The following is a 24,436-nucleotide window of genomic DNA, read 5'->3' as shown; positions in this document are numbered from 1 at the left end:
GAGGGATGATGTGGTGCAGGATCCTCATGAGGGCGTTTGCCACTGACCTCACAGTCACCACAGGCACAGTCCACATCCTCACCAGTCAGCACAATGACACCCTCCTCAAAGTGAGTGAGGGGCCTAATGTGGGCCCCTCCACCCCTGGTCTGGGACCTCTCCCTGCTGTTGTGAGCCAGCTGCTCCTGCATGAAAACAGATGGAGAGAGTGTGAGCAGGACACATGGCACTGCATGGAATGTTTGCGCGATGAGCGGAGCCATGGACAGGATGAGGATGAGAGCCCCAGGGGATATGAGTCTGAGGAAGATGTGAGGGTGTGTGTGAGAGTTAGTGGTGTTGCCCGTTGAGGTGTGAAATCCCTGTGGATGTGTGATGGGTTTGTGAGTGTGTGAGTTGAGAGTGATGAGAAGAGTGAGTTATCCTGTTGGAATGGAGGAGATCATTCATCTCCTTGCAGCACTGGGTGGCTGTCCTCTTTTGTAGGGCATTGGCGCTGACCACCATTGCCACCATCTCCCAAGCTGTATTGGTGATGTTGCTGCCCATCCTGCAGCCAGAGCGGGAGTAGAGGACATCATGGCGGGCATGCGGTTGCACTTTAAATATGGCGCCCAGCATGATGAAGTGGTGAGGTGATGGTATGCAGGTGAATGAGAGCTCACCTGCCATCAAAAAGGCGTGTTTCCTGGGAATGTAGAATTAATACGGCAGGATTGGGAAGATATGGTATGAAAAGCCGCCATTGTGGTCAGCGGGTAATAAATTGTTTTCCCAGCCGCTACCGCACTTAGTGTAAATCTGGGACGATTCCATCCAGTGCTTCCAGCCTTATAGCTGTTCTGGTAGGTAGAAACCTGCCCATAAGCCCCCCTAAAAGTGATGTGGTGCTGTCTGTGAATCCTGATACTGATGACTGTGAGTGCTGACCAAAGCAAAGTAGGCAAACAAACATCAAAGTCCTGAATGAAGTGCAGCCCGCCAGGTGCAAGTCGCTTGTGTACTTGTGAAACATGTCGGCACACAATCATGCCGACGTGGGTGGATGATCCAGCTAGGGAGGGTGTTTACGGCAGGTTGGCCTTATAATGATATGCAGATGTATTACAATGAAGCCCCTGATGTCTGATGGCAGGAAACGTGGCCTGCCATTGATGGGCTGAGTGGACGATTGAAAACTGGTTTCACAACATTGCAAAACCAATTTTTGGCCTTCTCGCCATATTGTCCGCTCATGCTGATGGACGCACCTGATGCCAGTGGGCATGGAAAATTCCACCCATAATGCATGCATTTTACTTCATTTTCAATTTTACTCTTCTCTTGTTCTTAATCCAGAGTGTTCCATCATTGCTAATTTGTTCTTGTTTATTCATGGAATATATTTTTTCTGAGTTGTATTGATTCCACAAATTGTGTGCTGGAACAGTCAAGGGGGTGCTATTTCCAATGTCATTTAAAGAGATCATTACATACTCTTAACTAAATTAAAGTTTTACTCATTTTTATTGCTGGTGTTTTGATTTTTCTGTTACCATATGTTGGTTGTTGTAGCTGACAGTAAACTGTTCAGAAAATTATCTAACTGAGTACAGTGGAATATTGATCAAGAGTTTCTGGGAAACTTCAGGTTGGCATTATGGGCTTGGTGATTTGGATGCCATTGTGTCTGGAACAGGAGGAGGACCTGCAAAGAGAAGAGGCAGAAGAAGAGAAGTCTGCAGGAGTCTTTATTGCACATTACATTGCTGAATTGATAGCACAAATAGTGATAAGTAAATATTATCTGATAGCCATTTCAGAGATGTGGTTGCAAGGTGAATATCTAAATATTCAAGGCAATTTGACATTTCAGATGTATGGGAAGCTAGGAAAAGATGGTGGGGTAGCTCTGTTAATTAAGGATGACCTTAATAATGTAGTGATAAATGACCTTAGTTCAGAATATCAAGGTGTAAAATCAATTTGGGCAGAGATAAGAAATAGCAAAGGTAAGAACTCACTTGTGGGAGTAGTTTACAGGAGACCTAACAATAGCTATAGTGTAGGACAAGAGTATACAGCAAGAAATAATGGGGGCTTATAAAAAGGTATTGCAATAATCATGGGTGATTTTAATCTTCATATATATTCTATGAATCAGATTGGCAAAGGTAGCGGAGGTGATGAATTCATACATTTGATACAATTTCTTAGAGCAGTTGATTCTATGCCAACCAAGGAACAGGCTATTATAGACCTGATAGTGTGAAATGAGACAGGATTAGTTAATGACCTTATCGTAAAGGAGACTCTAGGCAACGGCAGTCAAAAAGTGATAGAATTTCAAATGCAGTTTGAGGGTGAGAAGTTCAGGTCAAAGACTAGTGTTTTAAACTTAAATAAAGGGAATTACAAGGGTATGAGAAAGGAGTTGGCTAAAGTGAACTGAGAAGATAGGTTAAAATAGGACATTAGAGAAATAGTGGAAGGCATTTAAGGAGATATTTAAGGAGATATTCCAAAAATCTCAGCAAATATATATTCCATTGGGAAATACAGACTCTCTGAAAAGGTAGCACCATCTGTGGTTAACTAAGGAAGTTAAGGACAGCACCAAATGGAAAGGAAAAGCGTACAGCACGCAAAGATTAGTGGTAAATCAGAAGATTGGATAGACCTTAGAAATCAGAATAAGTTACTAAATAAATAATAAAGAGTTATAAATTAGGGTATGAGATAAATCTAGCTAGAAATGTGGTTTTGTGAAAGGGATATCATGTTTGACTGATTTATTAGAGTTCTTCAAAGAAGTACAAACAAGGTGGATAAAAGGGAACCTGTAGATGTAGTGTACTTGGATATCCAAATGGCATTTGACAAGGTGCTACTACATAAAATAAGAGCTCATGGTATAGTGCTAACATATTAGTATGGATAGAGAGAGGATTGATGCAAAGAGTAGGGCTAAATGGGCTATTTTCGGGTTGGCAAGTTGTTGGAGTGCCATGAGGATCAGTGCTGGGGCATTAAATATTTACAAACTATATCAATGACTTGGATGATAACTAAATTTGCTGATAACACAAAGATAGGTAGGAAAGTAAATTGCCAAGAGGAAATTATGGGTGGAATTGTGCCAAAATGAAGCTAAGTATGGTGGTCAGCTGTTTTGGAAGCGCCTAACCCGCTGTCCGTAATGCCGGCAACTCGCGCCCGATTTTGTGCTTTGAGCCTCATTAATGATGCAGAGGCCTGTTTCATTCCGAATCAACTGGTGGGTCAGGAGCTAATTCGTATGCCCGCCGTCAGTTGGTGGATTTGAAGACCCAGGAGCCATATTAAAATGTCAGTCCAACACACAATCTCAATCTCTCCAGCCCACCAAAGATGTCTGCAACCCATAAGAGGAAAGCCGAGAGCCTCAGGACGAAGCCTGCACACCGCTTCACCCATCAGGTCTTCCAGGCCTTGCTCAGAGAGGTGCAGGAACAATGACATGTGCTCTACCACACAGGTGGCTGCAGGAAACACAGCAGCCTCACCTCTCAGGCCTGGGACACCATAGAGGAGCAGTTCAACGTGGCTGACACCCGTGCCAGATCTCATCTGTCCGCCAGGATAAATCATCCTTCAACACCCCCCAATATCAACCTATCATCATGGCATCATGCACTCAAACGTCTCCACTCTTCAGGAGTTTCATACAACCATTAGCAGCGGACACATATTAACACTCATTCTCTCACCGAGACTTTCACATCACCACCATCCCATCTATCGTGTTGCTCACACTCCATCCCCTGGCCCTTCTAGGGAGGGCTCACCACACACAGGGGACGTGCAGCTCACCCAATCTCTGCTCCATCCCTTCTCATCACAGCCTTTCTTTCTTCTTCATACAGGCCAAACTGGCGCACAACAGGTGTGAGAGATCGCAGACTGGGGGTGGGGGGATGCCTGACATCCCCGCCCTCAGTGAGTTTGAGGAGGCTGCAGCTGAGCTGGTTGGGGAGGACACGGATTGCTCCTGTGGGGAAGGGGAGATTGGCCTCTCTAACCAACCCAGTACAGATCACAGCTCCATCACTTCATCAAACCCTGACATTTACAGTGAGTCATGTGCAGTCTTGTCTAGCTCATGCTCATTAACTGAAACCCTATTTTATATTTTCTAGGCACAAGCACATCGAGACCCTGAAGCCATTCCAGCACCACCAGTGCGAGCCCCTGGATCTCATCCGAGGAGGAAGCTCCAGAAGAACCATCACGACGTTCACACACACCCTCTAACAGCTCAGAGACATGCACGTCAGTGAGGCACAGATGTAGATTAGGCTCAGGCTGACTTTCTGGGGAACACCTCACTGACACGTCCCTGCAGCAGTCGGAGGCAGGGACAGCCCAGGTCTCTGGCACTCGGAGGGCTGCTGGAGACCAGCCACCTGTTCGGTCCGAGTCAGATGATGAGCCTCTGGAAGCGGCCGCCAAATCTATTCTGGAGATGCAAGAACAGGCGGCAGAACATCAGGCAGAGATTCGGCAGTCACTCAGCAGACTAGAGCGAATGATGGAGGAATCCATCCGCATTCTGTCTGATATCGTGGCTCCAACAGGCGAGTGCCTTGAGGTCACCATGGGAAGGCTGGCAACCACCAAGGAGACCTTGGTCCAGCAGGTCTTGCTGGATTTGCACTCAGCCCTGCACTCCATGGTCACATACTCTGGTGGGCACCGTCAGGATGTAGATGCCATGGAAACAAGGCACTTTGACCTCCCTCTGGGTACACTATCCCCTGCAGGAGTCAGGGCGGGGTCCTCAGGCACCCACAGGGAGGATGAGCATCAGCCGGATACCCCGGGGGTCTCCTCTCAGGACACTCCAAGGGTGAGCAGCTGCTTACAGTCCCCTCTGCCTGTGACCCCATCCACCCCAGCATCTCAGGCCACCAAGGGCGCTTCTGCCCTTGAATGGGTGACCCTTATCAGGCCGGGGCCTTCCAGGTCTCGGGCCACCAGAGGACGTCTGCCAAGGTCATCACAGACATCGGGACGTAGCAGTCAGCAGGCTGCTCCACCTCTGCTGGGGATGTTGGGTCTGCACCCAGGAGTAGTGCTAGAGTTAGGAAAGTTAAGAAAAATTAATGCCACTATTGGGTCACAGGTGTGCTAGACATGTAAAGAAATACCTTTGATGGTTATGTGAATGTTCCTGTCAACTGAAGGCGTAGCAATTTTGTACTTTGGAATCTCCTTATTTTGAGGTTTAGCCTTCCTCCCACTCAGTGACAGTGTCTCACTATAAGATTCACATTCCTGTGATGTCAACCTCAGTTGAACTAGTATCTGCACCACTTGTATGATGTCATGGAGATGTGTTTAAATCTTTATTGGAAGTGTGTGAAGTAAGCATTTCTAACCCTTCTTCCTCAAAGAATACCACTGAATGAGGGCAGCTCATCAGCATTGGTATTCTAGTGGCATTTGTGCCTCCTCAGTGGTAGAGGCAGAAGAAGAGACATACATGGGAGGAGGAGATCCCTGGGCTTGTCCACATCTCAGTTGCAGCAGCATTTACATTATTAGATGGCAGTGAAGGCTTCAAATCTTCTCTCGCATCGATCTTGTTCCTAAGTGGGCTCTCAGTTCGCAGAGTGAGTTCACACACAGGGCCCCATGGACTAATGCAAAGATCCTGGCCTGGCAATTCATGAGGCAAGTGTGAATGCAGGACTCGTTCTTGCTGCAAGTGGGTGGACATCCTCTGAGTTGAAAGGAAATGGCATTGAGGGCTAGGAGAGATGTGGCCATATTCCCTCACTTGACTTTACTCTTCCTGGAACCTGTCAGCGATTAACGTATCACAGGCACATCTCCCACGTCTTCCTCCCTCCATGGCGTGATTGCGCTCACATTGATCCTCAGCAGCCTCCTGAGGTTCTTGGGCCTCTGGATCTTCATCCTGCGAAGAGTTCTGATCCCCCTCCAGGTTATTCTCTGGCAGGGGGTCACCTCTTTGCATCGCTAGATTGTGAAGGGCGCAGCACACTGAGATGATGCGGGAAACCCCATCGGGAGTGTATTGGAGTGAGCCACCTGAATGGTCCATGCATCTGAAACACATCTTCAGGAGCCCTGTGGTTTGCTGTATAAGGGAGTTTGTGTGGAGCAGCGTTGTACCTCTCCTCAGTATGACTCTGAGGACGATGCACCTGTGTCATCAGCTAGTCTTTCAGTGGGTACCCCTTATCCCCAAGCGACCATCCTTGCAGATGTAATGGCCCCTTGAAAATCTCAGGCATCTGGGAGTGACTCAAGATGTAGGAGTCATGGCAACTCCCAGGATACCATGGTACAAATGTGCAGTATGTGCTTCGGTGATCACACATCAGTTGCACGTTGATGAAATGATAGCCCTTGTGGTTTATAAACACTAGGGCCTGCTGCCATGGAGCCTGTACAGCCACATGAGTGCAGTCTATTGCATCCTGCACTCTTGGGAAGCCTGAAATGGTGGCAAGGCCGGTGAATCTTGCAACCTGGCTATCTTCGTCCAGAGCAAACCTGACATAATGATGGGCCTTCCTGTAAAGGGCAGCTGTGATGTGTAGCCGTTTGAGAGATGCCGCACAGGTCACCTGATCCTTGGAATGAACCAGAGACCAAGAAATTGAGTGCAGCAGTCACCTTCAAAGCCACTGGCAGGGGATACCTCCAACTCTATGTGGCATCAGGTCTTCACAAAAATGTGGCATATCTGATGTACCAGGTCTCGGGACAATTGCAGATGGGCACGGCTTTGCCTCTCGCTCATTTGTAAATAGGAGACTCTTGGATGATAAAACCTAGGTCCGGCGAGTCACCCCCATTGTCTGGTTCACTCCTCCTGACCTTCCTGTTCATGCTGTGACTCCACTTGACCATGTCCCTCCTGCTGGAGTTGCGTGCCTCTCCCTCCTTCACCTCCTCCATTGCATTAGGACCTTGGCAAAAGCAGCATTGAGCCCTAGATCCATATTTGCTTTTGGTTTCTCTCTGAAAGGAAACATTGAAGACGTTAATGATACAAGGGGCAAGAAAGTGAAGCTCAGAAGATGATACATTTGGAGGCTGTAAGATTCCACAGTTTTTCCTGCCCTGCATGCATTGTGGCTGATGCCACCTTGTGCCTGAGATACTAACACACACATTGAGGTGACCAAGTTGGCATCACAGATATGTAACATCTTGAACCCTGCATGGGATGCTAAAGTTTAAGTGAGATGAGTGACTCAACCTAGCTCTGTGCTCCAATCTCTGATGTGGCATATTAATGACCAATCAGTTGCTCATGGTCAATGGGTGGATATCCTTGAGCCCATTAGGAGTGTCACATTAGGTGAAGACGCAACAGACCTTCATTGATGGAATGCCATGTATGATACAGCTGTGTCTCTCTCACTATTGCCTGCATTCCCAAATTCTACATTTCTATGTGTTACACTTGAGATGCAGTGACTGTGATGTGTAGCCACTGAGTTCTGAGTAGCCCTTTAACAGTGCTAATGAAGCTATTGGCTTTAAATGGCTTTCATTGCAAGGAGAACTTCCTTCTTTCTTTCTAAGCAGACTCCTACTCACTCTGGCGACAGCAAGAGGTTAGAGGGCAACCCCAGAAAGGTCCCCCTTGTGTTCACCCTTCCCCCTCACTGCAATTCCACAGCCTTCCCTCCCTGGACAGCAGTCCAACCCTAAACCCCAGCAGAGTAGCATTCATCACAACAAGACCAGCACAGCACTATGGCAGGTATGTTCTACTCACCTTGAAGTTACAAGCCAGTTAAGGTCCGGCTTATGCACGCCACCCCTTTTCAAATGGGTTTGACACCGCCATAATTTCCCACTGGCGTGATGGAAGATTGGAAGGCGTGGCAAGATTCCGGCAAGCAGCTGTTCAAATGAGCATTCATGACATGCTAATGAATGCAAATGGAATTTGTGCCACTGGCCGGCAGGATAACCGACCTGCCATGCAAACACTATCAGGAGAATTGCGACCTGTTTTTACAATGACAGGTTTCTGATTTTTTGCCTCCTGCTGGATTCTCCGCTCCCACCCACCACGATACCTGCCGCGGGCAGGATGGGCAAATTCCGCCCATAGAGTCTAGACAGGGACTTAGATAGGCTTAGTGAGTTGGAAAAAAATTGGCAGATAGTGTATAATCTGTGAAAATGTGAACTTGTCCATTTTGTCAGGAAGAATAGAAAAACATTCTACTATTTGAATGCAGAGACTGCAGAACTCAACAGTACAGAGAGATCTGGGTGTCCTCCACATGAATCACAACAGGTTGGTGTGCAGGTGCAGCAAATGATTAGGAAGGCAAATAGAATGTTGTTTATTGCAAGGGTAATTGAGTATAAAAGTAGGGAAGTGTTGCTGCAGCTATACAGGGCCTTAGTTAGACCACATCTGGAGTACTGTGTACAGTTTTGTTCTCCTTACTTAAGAAAGGATATAATTGCATTACAAAATGGTTAGAGGAGGTTCACTCAACTGATTCCTGTGACGAAGAAAAGGTTGGGCAGTTTGGGCCTATACCCATTGGTGTTTAGAAGAACAGGAGGTGATCTTATTGAAATATATAAGATTGTGAGGGGACTTGACAGGGCCAATGCTGAGATGATGTTTCTCCTCACGATGGAGTCTAGAACTAGAGGACACAGTTTAAAAATTAGGGGTCTCCCATTTAAGACTGTTTTCATTCTGTGCCAGTCCTCAGTTCTGCCCCTCTTTCATCCACTTCATCAGGTCAGAGGCTACCTACCTGGAGACAGGGGCTACCCATTCAAATGGTGGAAGCCTTGCTTCTCATAAGTCGATGGATTGAATCGCGGTGGTCAATGATGTGTTAGCATCACCTGATGTGGCTTAGCAGCCGCAATCTGGCATGGCAGTCTCTGTCACATTTGCTGTTTTCTCTGAGCCCTCTTCTCATCCAGCTGAGCTTCTCATTTCTGTTTCCAATGCCCTTCCAAATAGTTAGCCTCCAGAAGTTGCAGCCATCAGTGACTGTCTCCCAGTTGTCGGTGTCATTGTCCACCATCTCCATATCTCACTTGCAGGTGTCCTTGTAGCAGAGGTATTGATGCCCAGGATACAATGACCCAATGGTCAATTCATGACACAGAAGGTCTTTGGGTATATGGTTGACATCCAACTGATAAATGTGGCTGAGCCAGTGCCACCGTTGGCCTAGCAATGAATGTATGCTGATGGAATTAGTATGCTCCAAGACCTCTGAGTTGGTCACATGGTCCGGCCAAAAGATGCTGAAAATATGACTGAGACAGCGAAGGTGGAAACTGTTCAGCCTTTTCTCCTGCCTAGTATATGTTGTCCAGGTATCACCACTACAAGGAGTGCACTAAGGACACAAGCTTTATAGGCTCGCAGTTTGGTGTTCTGTCAGGTTACTGTTGTTCCACACTCTCTTACTCAGTTTGGACATAACAGCTGCAGCTTTTGCGATGCCTGTGTTGATTTCAGCATCAAATGACAGATTCCTGGTGATTGTGCAGTATAGATATGTGAAGCTATCAACAACCTCCAGGGTCTCATTGTCAATGTTGATTGATGGCAGAATGGCAACATCCTAGTCTTGACATTTGCCTTCCTGATGCTGATGGTCAAAGAAAACTTTTTACAGGCAGGAGAGAGTCTGTCCATTTGAATGCTGCAGGTATTCCTCGTAACATTCCTGGAATGTTTGTGCAGTGTAGAACAACTTTCTAATGAGGACTTGGCATACAAGTCAAGCGCTTGGATGTCAGGTGGGCAAGGCTGAACAGCTTTCTGTCAGTTCTGCTGTGTAAGTGATCTACTCTTTGTAGATGTCCTGAAGAAATATGCCAGCAGCAAAGAGAATAATTTGCTGAGACTGTCAGTGCAGAAACACTACACAAGAGGCTTTTTTTATCTGTCGTCGATATGAGATCCAATAAAAGTCATTTCTCAATCAGATACCTGATAGAGAGACCTACTGGCATCCTTAAACAATGGTCGGGAATTTCCGTGCCTGCCGACGTTGGGCATTTTCGGTGGCGTGAGCAGACAATATGACGAGAAAGCCAAAAATAGGTTTCACAACGTCCTGAAACCAGGTTATGGTCGTTTACTCTACCCGCCGATGGCGGGCCATGTTCCCTGCCATCGGACGTTGGGAACTTCATTGTAATGCATCGGCATATCATTATGAGGCCAGCCTGCCAACTCACCCACTCCCCCGCTGGATTGTCCATCCATGTCGGTGGGAAAACACGCTGATGTGTTTTACAACAGCATCTATAAGGCGTGCATTTGGCAGGCTGCACTTCACTCAGGACTTCAAAGGTTTGCCTACCTTGCTTCAGGCAGCACTCACAGTCATCAGCGCCAGGCTTCACAGACAGCATCACATCACTTTTAGAGGGGCTCACGTGTAGGTCTCTACCTACCAGATCAGCCACATGTGGGTGACTTTTCAATGGCTGCAGGGCAAGGTCTTGCTTGAGGAAGGGGGAGAAGTAGCCTCAGGCAAGGGAAGAGGCTGCAGGAAGAGAGCTGTACTGGGGAAGGTGGGTATATCAGGGTATATGTGGGGGCACATGTTGATCTGTGCAAGTAGCCTCAAGATGGTGAGGGCTCAGAAGGCAGTCCCAGAGGAGATGAGGCCAGATGGGCATGTGAGGATGTGTGTGTGAGAAAGTGAGTGGTGATGTCCCTTGAGCTGGCAGTGAGTGAGATGCCAGTGAATGTGTGTTGGGCTTGAATGTGTTAGCTTAGAGTGATGAGATGGTTGCCTTACCCTGGCTGCACAGGTGAGATCATTCGTCCTCTGTCTGCATTGGATGGCCAACATTTTCTATGCAACATTGGCACTGATCACCACTGCCATCGCCCACCAAGCCGGAGTGGTAATGTAGCTGCCCCTCCAGTGGCCAGGGCTGGGGTAGAGGACATCACAACTCGTCTCCACGGCATCCAAAAGGCACTGGAGGGCTGCATTATTCTTGCCTTTCTGGGGCATGTCTTCTTTGCTTCAGTTCTTGGCCGGAAGCATTTAGCATGGCTGTACTTTAAATGTGACCTGGCATGATGAAGAGGCAGGTGAATCGGAGCCCACCCACCATGGAAACGGTGTGTATCATGGGAATGCATAATTAATATGGCGTGTTTGGGACGATACGGCATGAAAAGACGCCATTGCTGCCAGCGGATAAAACATTGTTTTACCTGATTGTTACCATACTTAGGACAATTCTGCCCAATGTTTCTGCTGCCTAGATAAGTTGCAGATAACCTACCTGAGCCTCCAGAGAGTTCCAGGAAGTTAGCCTTTATTTCAGAGGGGTTGGAATTCAAAGTGAAGAAGTGATGGTTCAACTGGAGAGTGTAGGAGGATGTATAAAGTTGGGATAAAGACCTGGGGGAGATGTAGAATAAAGGGTTAACAGCAAAAGAACCTGATACTGATGTAACTGCTGATGTATCTATAGATCAATATAGTATTGTATAGTATAATATAGGATCAAGATAGTACAGTATAATATAGTATTAATAGATACATCATTGTATCTATGATGCAATGTTGCATGATTAAGTAACTGAGATCTGGTGGGAAGCAGAGTATAACCTCGTGTAAAGTATTGAGATGTATATAGATTTGTAAATAAACAAGAATGATTTTTACAAATAACAGGCTATAGTAACATTCTTAGTTAATAGGCAAACCCTAAAGAAATCCCAGACTACAGACCTGAAAGACCTACTAATCCTTGGGAAAAGGATAAGAAGAAAAAAGATTGAAGACTCACCTGAGAACAGAGCATGATGGATGCACAGACCCAGCGTCCAGACAGCAGTGAGTACAGATCACTATCTACAAGCCAAACTACTGAAGCAACAAAAGTTCCAGAGCTTAGGACAAGCATGGAATCTACATTGCCACTCCCAGAACCTTTCTGAAGCACTGGAGGCTTGCAATAGGCTCAACACTGGGGGAATTGACAGAAGAGATTCTCCAGATACAAAACAGCTTCAGGTCTGTGTCAGAAGGAACAAAAGGATCAGCTCAGTGCTTTACTTTATGCAGTAAGGGCTATTGCAGGTGATTGCAGTTTGGTAGTACCCAATTGTGCCAAGCAATTTAAGTTGGCCATTGATGCATGTGATTTGGACATTGGGGCCGTATTGTTACAAGAAGATGACACTGGAATTGAGAAACCGTTAAGGTATTTTTCACGGAAGTTGAATGTACAACAGAAAAGACATTAAACGATCAAAATGATCTGGGTCTGGTATTAGCATTGCAGCATTTTGAGATTTACATTGCAAACAATTCATCAGAAACAATCGTTTATACATACCACAATCCTTTAAAGCTTCTGGACAAATTTTAAGACAGAAGTGCAAGGCTATTCAGAAGGCATTTATTACTGCAACCATTTAATCTACAGATTATACATGTGGCTAGACGAGAAAATCTAATTGCAGATACATTGTCAAGGGTTTGATGCTCAAAAGGGAAAATTGGACATCTAAAAACCTGGACATTGGATTGGAATGATTTTTGTTCATATGAAGGATTCATATTGTTATATTAGTGCATGCATCTGGTAAAGTAATAGCATGAATATATAAATATGTATGGGAGATAATGTAGGATGCGTTAAGAAAATGAAGCCATCTTTTTAAATTATGACAGCTCATTTTCCAGTAAGGAGGGGGATGGTATGAAAATATAACAATTTTCATAATATTATTGTGATTTATTGTAAAGGTAGGTTAATAATGGGGTTTGGATTAGTTTCTCTGTGTGCATGTGTGTGGGGGGAGGATTTAGTTGAATTGGAGACAGCTGGTCTGGAGGTTTTGAGTTATCAAAAGGGAAGCTAGGTTTGAAATGCTAAATATGTAAACATGGCTGAAGGTTTAGAATGTGAGGTGTGAGGAACACTTGTATTTTTAGATAAACCAGGGTAGTTTGAATTTCAAAGAGATGACAAGATGTTACACTTAGCTAAAAGAAGCTAAGCCAAATAGTATATTTATTTTTCCCAAAGGTTACTGATAATATGAGTACTATGAAAGATTTATATTATGAGAAAAGTAAAGTTGCAAAGACATATTGGAACAATGGAATGTACATTAAAAAGGGAGAAACATGTATAAAGGAAATGAGGTTATGTGTAAGGGGGAAGGCATTCTAAGATTCATTGCAAGTGTGAAAAACCTCCAGCCTCTATGCATCAAGTTGCTGTCTACAGGAAATGAAGCTAAGAAAACTCACTTTGAATATCACTGTCCAGAGTATTGTGTGCTTTGCCTCGGTCTGTTTAACTTATATTTGTTTTACTATTGCTTTAACGAAGGTGTAACTGGGAGCCAGAATAATTAGGGGGTTTAGGAGCTATTATAATAGTAATTTGTGGACCTATGTATGTGCTTAAAATCTTTTCTTTTATTAACAAATGTTTAATTTAGTTATGTGCTTAAAATCTTTTCTTTTATTAACAAATGTTTAATTTAGTTTTGTAGAAAAAAATAGGTGGACCTATTGCTACTGAATTTAAAGCACGCATCACTAAATAAAATAAAAATTGCAAAACAGTTGTGGAGACTGTTTCAAGTTTCCTTCTGGAATTTGAGCAGCTTGGGATTTACCATCCGCTGTGCCATAACAGATATAGTTGGGATAAATATTTGGGGGGTGGGTGGGTGGGTGGGGGACGGTGCGGGAGATGTAAAGAGTTAACATCAGAAGCACCTGATCCAGGCACTGATTTAACTATGATGTGATGTCACATGATTAAGTAATTAAGCTCTGGTGGGAAGCAGAAGTTCAACCTGTGTACAGTACTGAGATGTATATAAATCTCTAAATAAACAAGAGTGCTTTTTATGAATAACAATCTATGATAGCATTCTTGGGGTTATAGGCACACCCTAAAGAAACCCCATCTAGACCCTCAATGCTAGATGAAACAGGGAGAGCATTGAGTGGACAGGCCACTAATGGGACTGCAGTCAATCCCTGACAAGGAATAGCAAAGGACGCCAGATAGCCAAATCAGTTAGGCTGGCCCTGATGAGGGGATGAGGTTGGCAATTGAGAAGCTGGGGATTGGGTACAAGAGTGGGGACCCTCTCAGCTGGAGGGGTTCCACCATTGCGCACAGAATGCCCGAACAGAAGCCCACTAACCTGCAGCCTCAATTGGCTCAAGTGCTGGCAGGCCACCCAGCACCTACTCTGCCAGTGGTAAAGTACCAACAGAGGTGAGTAGTTGACAGGTATAGTGCCCACCACTACAAGCAACATTCCATCCAATTTTATGACAGCCCGCCTGCCAGCTTGCCCTCAATGGAGAAGAAGCACGGGGAGTGTAAAATTCCAGCCATTATCTATTTGATTAGCAATCTCTCAACAGATACAATTAATGTGATTCTTTTTAGCCCTGAAATATTAAATTGTTTAATTGTATATTATTTTTCATTAGCATTATTAAGCCACCCAATTTTAATGTAACATTCTTGGTGAAATTAATGGGTGTGTTTATATTGGATGTAAATTAAGTTGGCTGGATGTATATTGGGTGTTTGGTTTGAACATACCTTGTTCTTGCTTGGTACTTGTGTTAAAGTTCAAACAGTGAGAAGCTAGTGCTGAAACAGTCAACAGAAGTCACATTCCAAAGCAAGGATTATTGCTGGTGGGCAAATACACATCATGATAATAAATATGAAAAATCCTGTAGCGCCCTCTTCAAAAGTAACTTAAATTTTGAATCATACTGTTTTGGTGGATCAGTTTCCATAAAGGTCATCTTCTCCCAGTGGAGTCTGTAAACTGACAACTATATTATAATATGTTGATGTAATTGTCAGTATTATAGAAGATATTTAGTATGAATATAATGTGAGTGGGACTCATGCAACTGATTTTCTATACCTTGGCATTATAGATGCATACTGATTAGCAGGGAAGGCGGTTCCAGGATACTGCAGCATTTTAGATGAAACAGAGATGCGGAGATAACTTGCGTATCAGTAGATGGATTGATCACACTGTCTGACAGCACCAACAAGAGGCCCAAGCCATCTTCATGCTCCAGTCCCATTTGAATTTGGTCAGTGAACTCCAGTGTTCAATGAATGATTGCAGGTGGCTTAATGATTTGTGAGGTGGAAGGGGTGTGGGGTCATATTTTGTCAGGACTACAATGGAGTTGAACCATAGTATGCCTTAAAGGTCACCAGTTTTTGGGGGAGGAGTGGCAACCCCATGGGGGTCGAGCAGCACTGAGCAAGCGGCAACAGGTGGTCACGGAGAAGCATTAATTTATTCACATATATCACTGCCACACCATTTTTTGTGACACATTTTGGAACAGACTGCAGTAGTCCCCTTTAAGGACTGCTGGGTCAGTCACACAAAGATATTCATATGTATAGATACCCAAAAATCAAACTGGGCAGACCTTGGGTAGCCAGAGATCAGCTGACTGTTAAAATTCTTTTACCTGCCTCCTTCCCCATTTTCCAGCATGAACTCAGTGGCTGGGGGTGGGGGTGGGGTGAAAGGGGAGGGTATCCAAACAAAAAGCACCCCCATAATTTTACAGCCCAATATTATCCTCTTCCTTTTTACAAAAGAATTTATTAATCAGTATTAGAGAAAGCACACTTGAGGGGTTAGGAAGATTCAAAGGCCTATTTACTTACATTCTAACAAGCAGACTAGAAGATTTCTTTAATGATTATTGCTAGGCCAACATTAATATTTCTGCTATATAAATAAATTCTTGTCCATGCTATTACAAAAATTGTAACTAATGCTACACACTTGAGCTAAATGTTTTATAAGGGTGGATTATTATGTGGCATCACACCATTGCAATTTCATTTAAAAAACAATTTGTCCTTTAGCACTGATTTTTTTCTTTTACAAAAGTAATCAAGAACCTTATTGTTATAGAAATAAAACCATCCTAGATATTACTATTGACAACATTAATTGACAAATGTGTAATGCATCCATATGATATTCTTCTGTCCAATATTGTAACACGGACTTGGCCTATTTATTTTAAACGAGTGAATAATGGACACAAATGTCCTACAAAGGCACAAAATGTTCATCTGCTGAAATCACTAAAAGTAATCTCTAGGCTATAGCTTTTAAGATGGAGTGAAGGACCTTTTTGAAAAGAAACAGGTAATATTTATTTTATTTTACCATTGGATAAAAAAGGCACAGTATTGCACAAGACATTGTCCTTATGCAGCTGATGGTGATAACATGCAGCCCTCCAGGAACAGCTATTGTGTGGGTCTTTGTACCTGTATACTATTGCAGATATGCCAACAGGCTATGAGAAGCTAAGGTGATTTAGCTTATGACTGGAGAAGGGTAATTTTCACCTGCACCAGTTGTGCAGAGAACTTACAGTCCTCGGGAATTTCTATTTCCATTGATCAAAAAGGACTTCCCTGGAGGCATATTTAGGTGATCCCAGGTGTAAGAGAATTCCCGAGGGATGGCCTCAAAATCCCAGTGCAATGTAAAGGGGGCAGAGGCCAGATAAATCATCCCTCTTTTCCTGACCTGGCAACATTCAGGAAGGTCAGGCTTGACGGCCTGCTGAAATGTGACAGAGGCCTTTCCTGCTAGTAATGCTCAAAGTTATATTTAAATTTATGTTAAATATATTCATACAAGGCTGCATTTGGTATAAAAATGTAAAATAGGTCAAATTAATAAAAGGAGTCTCTGCACAGTGGTTCTTACCGTGGCTAATCCTAAGAAAATTGTGTCCGTTTTTTATATTGTGCAATAATATTCCACAATACACCACTGCCTATCACTGAACATCAATAGTCAGAGCACATATCTGTTATTAAGTGAGACTGTGACTTGTTTCTTAACTAAACCACTTGAGCTGTTTGCATGGCAATAGGCATTTCAGCTAATTAGTTTTTAAATAAGAATTTTATCCAGTTCCTATATATCATTTCCATTATACTGGTCTACATGTTCACATTGCAAACATACAACCAGCCTACCTAATTTTCTTTCAATAACCTTGCTAGATTGTACCTCCATCTCGACCATTGCATTCTTTCCTTTTTAAGTGCTTGCTCAGCAACCTGACCTGTTCCTCTACAGAAATATGTTTTGATCATTAACTTATTGTAGTGGGCAAGGCATATTATCATTCTTGCTCTTAAATGAGTAATAGACAAAGTAACAATTTGCACATTTTCCACAAAATGTCATTATTTTAAGTTATCAAAGGACTGAAAGCAGCTGATTTTACAAGTGCAATGTATTATACTAATAGCCCTGCTTTATTTCGATCTCTTGATTTATGTGCCTGTGACCTATTCCTCAATTAATATCAGCTCATAGTAAAGGGATATCTGAATCCAACATGAGAAAGTGACTTAGAAATTATCATATTTTGTGATTTATGAATTACCAAGCAACAGTAATGGGACTGTTCCGTGGACTCAAAACAAATACATGTAAATCATCACAATGTACTGCAGTAACCTGCATCTTACTCACTGCAGACATTGCCTGTCCTGTAAATCAGGACATGATAAGTTTGAGTCTCATGTGCCCATTAGTTAAACTTATTTACCTGTATGGAGCAATTAATTAAAATTCAAGATGGTCCAAAAAAACTAACATTTCTTTACATTCTTCCTAGAAAATAAATATTGCAATGTGGTACAAAAGCAAAATACTGCAATGTTGGAAATCTGAAATATAAACAAAAAAATGCTGGAAATGCTCAGCAGGTCAGGCAGCATCTGTGGAGAGAGACAGATGTTTCTGGCCAAGTTGACCTTGTGTCAGAACTGGTGAAATGTCATCTCACCATAAAATGTTAACTCCCCTGCACATTCGAATTGGTCAGTTATTTCAAAGATTCTGCTTATTTAGTGGAAATACTACTCAAGGGTATTAATGAAAGCAACCAATTAAAATAAATGAAAATACAAACCTTAATGCAGTCCAGAGACAACAGGCGGAATTTTAACCATGGTGTGTCATTCCCGACAGTGAAACAGGAAGCAGGGGCTGTTTCCGTTCTCTTGATTTTTGCTGGTTCCCATGTGATTACAACTAAAATTTTAGCAGTGTGCATGAGAGACATGTACGATCACACGGCAGGAGAAGCTTTCCATTGGTGAGACCCGCCATCAAATGGCAATGCAGCAGCTATGGGCGGGCTATAAAAGAGCCTCCTAGACAAACAGGGAGGCTCTTCACCTCGGCCACAACGTTCCTGCCCAACTCCATTTCCATTAACAGAAGACTTATTGAGAGCACAAAGGTGGCATGGGTGTTTTTCAAATTTAAATTTCATTTGTGCATATTTCACATTAAATTGGTTTCATTTTATTTATGTTGACATCATTGTTATTGTTTGAGACGAGCTCAGTCAAAGAGCTTAATGTACTAGCATGCCTCATGGTTGGCATGCATTGATAGTTACATTTCTTTACTGAAAGAAACAATGCTGTGTTTTTGCAGTCACTTTTTATCGAATGTTCATGTAAGTGTCCAGTGCTGTACTCGCTGCTCTGTGGGGCATGGTTGAACTTGCAGACTCAACTGGCCCTCCCTTCTATACATTGTAAAGGACATTGTCCAAAATGACTCTCAGTGGGGATAATTGAAATATTGCAGTTAAACCCAAAGCTCTGTGGGTACTCTACTAGCCAACACTCTGAGATGGACCCACATGTGGACAGAACTGACACTGCCCTTTAGGCCCCTCATTTTCTTACCTTGATTGATTGTTCCCACCACCACAAATGAGGCCCAAGGCCCTTCCCCCCTCCATTCCCCTGAACCCACCCTCTGTCCTCCTTTGGACCTGTCTTCCACGACTCTATGTCTCTAACTCCACTCCACACCAAACAACCACCCCACCAGTGACTCACCCTCACTGGCCCTGAACCCCCATGGAACCTGCCATTCTCCTGTTCCCCTCCCTTGTGCCACAGAGTTCAATGAGGAAAACCGCTGACCTCAGGAACAACTGCACAAAGCCCACTGTTGCACGCCAGGGTTAAATGAACATACACCTGGTGCCATGGGATTCTTGTGCAGATATTGATGGTAGGACGCAATGTTAAAATGTTTTACGCTATGAGTATTCATGGCAATAGGACAGACATGCCACAAACATGCTGCTGATTTCGGGTGGAATTTTCCCAGAATTGTACTAAGTGCGGTGGTGGGCGGGAAAAATGGCGGGTTTTCAAGCCATATCGTCCTGAGCTTGCCTCATTATTTATTCACTCCAGCGAAACACGTCGCTTCCATGGCAGGCGGGTCCTCATTTGCCAGCTCGTCAATGCCCCATTGTTGCATCATGCCAGCCGCCATCTTAAAGGAGCAGCTGCCAACAAAGTGCTCATTGCCACCAGCTCACCACCGCTGCCCGGGGGACATGGCCAGCAAAGGAAAAAAGACTACAAACCCCCACCCCCACTTCAATGACGGGTCACTCGAGCAACTGCTGGATGCCATGGAGGCCTGCCGGGATGTGCTCTACCCCCGCTCTGGCCGCAAGATGGGCAGCAAATTCACCATTGGGCTTGGGAGGTGGTGGCAGCGTGGTCAGCGCAAATGCCTTGTAGAGGAGAACAGCCACCCAGTGCCGCAAAAGAATGATCACCTCCGTTCTACCAGGGGAAGTCATTCTTTTCATCACTCCCAACTCACACACTCATAAACGCATCACACATCCATAAGGCCCTCACTCACTGCAAGTGCAAGGGACATCACCATTCACCCTTTCACACACACCATCATTGTCCTCATCCCATCTATGGGACCACTAGCCACCCACACAGGCCAGGCATACTTACCATCTGGCCCAGCAGGTGTCCTGATACACTCTCCCCATCTCTATCCATGCAGGACAAACTCACTCACAACAGGAGGGAAAGGCTGCAGACAGGTGGAGGGATGCTGGAGATCAAAGTTCTGATAGAATTCGAAAACAGAGCCATCCAGCTGGCCGGCGATGACCGGGATCGGTCCTGTGCTGACGGTGAGATCGGCGCTGCTCTACCAAGTGAGGATCTTGCAGTGTAACACCCATCAGATAACCATGCTGTGAGTGATGTGTCCTCTTTCACAGGCCACTGCCATGCATTAATTACCTCCCTTTGCTTTTGCAGGCATATCTGACAGTGTCCATGACACAGGGCTTCCAATCAAGCTCCAAAGAAACCTCTGAAGAGGAATCTGAAGGCACACTCCCTGATGTCATGTCACTGCGCTCACCCATACCCTCCACCAGCGCAGAGACACACACCTCGGTGGGACCTAGCTTTAGAGTAGCCTCGGGATCACAATCTGGTGAGCACATCACACTTCCTGATCCACAGCAGGTGGAGGCAGGGACTTCCCAGGTCCCCGGCACTCGGAGAATTGCTGGAGGCCAGAACGTTCCTGAATCCGAGTTAGATGATGAGCCTCTGGACTCATTCATGTCACAGTTTCTGGAGCTGCAAAGGCAAGCTAGGGAACATCAGGAAAGAATATCCGCTGCACTCTTCAGATTGCAAGGCACGATGGAGGAGTCCATCGTCTTCAGGCTGAGATGATAGCTCCGGCATGCCAACACACGAAGGTCAACACTGGCAGGAGGGCGGCAGCCACCATGGATCCCTTGGTCCAGGACATTACTCTTACATTGCTGCGCGAGCTTAACTCTGTCGCTGATGCCATAGTTGCTCTCCAACAACGTGTTCACAAGAGGGGTGCTGGGCAGCTCGACCTCACTCCAGCTACCCCTTCCACTCACGGAGTCAGCCAGGGGCCCTTGGGCACCCATAGGGAGGAGGATCAGCAGGTGCACACTCCGGGGCCATCCACCCAGGTGATCTCCGAATCACATCTTGTGATCTCCGCAGCTCCAGTTTCACAGGCCGAGGAGGGTGTCACTGCCGCACAGCAGAACCCCGAAATCAGGCTGGGGCCCTCCCAGTCTCAGCTCTCCAGAGGAAGCCTGCCAAAGTCAGGTCATCACAGACAGGGCATCACAGTCAGCAGGCTGCCTCCACCTCCACTGTGGATGTCCAGGGAGCACCAAGAAGAAGTGACAGGGTTAGGAAAGTGAAGTAAAAGTAGTTGCACAGCCTGGTCACGGGTGTTGATCACTTGTACATACTGTTCACTATTGTCAATAAACTCCTAAGAATGTCTCCCTGCCTGTGTCTCCTTGTTCTGATGAGCAATGTTCTTGTCACTCAGATGTGAAACCTTTCTGCACAAGATAAAAGGCAGGTGTCTCAGTCCGGGGCCTCTTCCCTGTGCTCTGTGCAGCCTTCAGATCAGAGTGATCGCCCAGCCTCACACTCCGTGGAAACATTACTGATGCCTGCACCTCAACAGTGCTGGTCATTGCTGCCAAATGCCGTAGGCAGGCACCACAGAGTTCTCTCATACTCTCTGTGTGGTCTCAGCACCTTTAAGATGGGGCTGGCCCCCATCACACCAGCATCTGCAACCAGTGGCACTGTGCACCAGCTCCTGAAGGGCTGAGATGCTGAAGGTGGACACAGCATCAGATGTGTCTAAAGTTTCATGGCTGCGTCTCTGAAATGTCCCTGATCATGGAGCGCAAGTGAGTTGCCCTCAGCCAGACAGGAGTCAGATATTCTCAGAGGCTATGTGATGATCAATGGAGTGTCCTCACTGCATGTTGTCATCATCCTCCTGCAATTGAGCGACTATCCGGGCCTCCGCTGCGTCTCCATGACAGGAGCATTCTCACGGAGGTTATTGTTGCTGAGATAAGCCCGACTGGAGTCAAAAGTTCACAACTGCGATGTGAGTATCTACGGGGATACCTCACTGCATGTTGTCATCATCTTCCACAAATCTGGCAGCTGTGAGGGCCTCCCGAGTGCACCTGCATTGTCTAGCCAGTGCAAGATCCTCATTCCCATCATCATCACCATCGAGGACCCCCTCACCCTCATCCCCATCAGCGTCCTCCTCATTGAAGGAGACATGCAAATCCTCCTAAAGGGTGCAGCAGATGACGACGATGCGTGACACTCTCTGCGGACTGCATTTCAGGTCTCCACCAGACCAGTCCAGGCACCGGAACCGCATCTTCAGCATCCCGATGGTCTACTCCACCAAGTTGTGAGCTGCAGCATGAGGCTCATTATAGCATTGCTCTGCTGCAGCCTGAGGCCTCCGCACGGGTGTCATCAGCCACAGCCCCTGCGGGTGGCCCTTGTCCCCAAAGAACCAACCCTGCAGCTTCTGTGGACCCTGGGAGACTCCAGGGATCTGTGAGCGACTGAGGAAATAGGCATCGTGCACACTCCCTGGACACCGTGCGCATATCTGCAGGATGAGCTTCTGGCGGTTGCATACCAGCTGCAAATTCAGCGAGTTGAAGCCCTTGCAGTTGATGAAGTTCACTGAGTGTAGCGATGGAGACCTGAGCGCCACATGAGTGCAGCCAATCACACCCTGCACCTGTGGGAATCACAAGATCAGGGTGAATCCAATGGCCCTTGCATCCTGGCTGTCCCGGTCCTGGGTGAAATGCACAAAGTTGTGTGCCATGGAGAAGATGGCATCTGTGACCTCATGGGGGCATTTGTGGGTGGCGGATTGTGAAATCCCACAGAGGTTGCCTGTGGAGTCCTGAAAGGAGCCACTGGCATAGTAATTGAGCACCGTGGTCACTTTCATAGCCACTGGCAGCGGATGCCCTCAATGTTTCCTTGGCGCCAAGTCCTGTAGTAAGAGGCAGATGTGAGCCACCAGGTCCCTAGACATGCGCAGTCATTGGCGACACTAGTTCTCAGTCATCTTCAGGAATGGCAGGCGGCGCCTATAGACCCTGGATGTCACTAGACGTTGACCAACCACAGTTTGCTGTTGCTCCTGGGCAGTGTGTGTGCAGGAGCCGCTGCTGCCCCTTCTTCATGAGGTTGCTGCTTCTGCCTTTGCATAGCCAGGTACCTCAGTTGCTCTCGCCTCCATCTTCTTCGCTCTCTGTAGGCCATCAGGTCACCAGGATCCATGATCCTGACGTGGTCCTCCTGCAGCATGAAAGAGAGAGAGAGAGAGACGTAGTTATTATGGCTATACTTAGCACCTTTCCTGGCCCTTAACGCTTTCCGGAGAGTGCTGGTCACCCCTCAGATGGCCAGGAATGAGTACGCCCAGTCAACCTGTGACATGGGGAACACTGGTCCAAACTGGATTGCTGAGATTGCAAGGGGCTGTGAGCACCTCCAGCAGTGACTGCTACATGACCAGCGTTGGCGAGGAGATTGTACAACGTGTGCAGCCCAACTGCTCCACGCTCCAATAAAGTGGTGGCAGACTCGATGTCTGTGTCGGGGTGGGTGAGGGGGCAGGGGGGCAGTCTGTGCTGGGGACATCAAGGGGGGAGGAGGGGGGAAGGGGGGGGTTGCGTATGGAGCGCTTGGTGGCCCTTTGGTGCCTCTGCATTGCTTGCGTGGGTGGGCAGGCTAGGTGACCGACCCCAGTCATATCACTGTGACTACATCTGACCCGTCTCAGTTGCAGAGGCATGGTCAGTTTATACAGGTGTGTCTAATGCATGGCCATTTCCCTCGCTTACTCTGCCCCCTCACCTCGATTGCCTGTGCGCAGGATGCAGTGCCAGGGCAGCCCTTGACCCTCCGCCCCCAACCGACAACGGTCGCCTCCGTGGCTGGCCAGCACTTGCCCCCAGACACCCCCACCCCTCAGCAGTCACCTCTGAGGCTGGCCCCCACTTGCCCCCGGACACCACCCCTCTCAGCAATCGCCTTAGAGGTTGGCCAGCACTTGCACCCGGATACCCCCACCACTCAGCAGTCGCCTCAGGGGCCAGGCATCAGTTGCCCCCTCCACCCCAGTGCCCCTGAGGCTGTAAACAATGGGCGAGCTGTAGAGAACGCTACTGCTCACTCACCTCAGTTCCCCCCAAAGTGAAGGCTGCCAAGTCCATGCATGTCGCCTGCTTGCTGTTGTGGAACAGATCGGTGTGCTTTCCCATCGATGTCAACGGACAATATGGTGGGGCTCCAAGAGCCTTGCGGGATGGCCTTTTATATGCTGATGTATTATAATTAGCTCCCCGCCGACCGATGTTGGCAAACACGGCTCACTGTCTGTGGGCAGAGCAGACGATTGTGAAGCATATCACGCCATATTTTCTGCGCACACCACCTATCACAGCCGCCACCAGTGGGCACAGAAAATTCCACCCTGTGTGTGGAGTATCGAAAGGTGAATGCGGTAACAAAAGCTGATTCATATCCTTAACCACGTTTGGCAAATTGTATTGAGAAATTGGGACAATTGAAGTTTATCACAAAGATTGACATGCTAAAAAGATAGCGGCAGGTACCATTGTCGGAAAGA

The sequence above is a fragment of the Cetorhinus maximus genome, chromosome 2 (assembly GCF_964194155.1).
Source record: "Cetorhinus maximus chromosome 2, sCetMax3.hap1.1, whole genome shotgun sequence".
Classification (NCBI taxonomy): domain Eukaryota; kingdom Metazoa; phylum Chordata; class Chondrichthyes; order Lamniformes; family Cetorhinidae; genus Cetorhinus; species Cetorhinus maximus.
The sequence above is the reverse complement of the archived record's forward strand: the minus strand, read 5'-3'. Positions refer to the sequence as shown.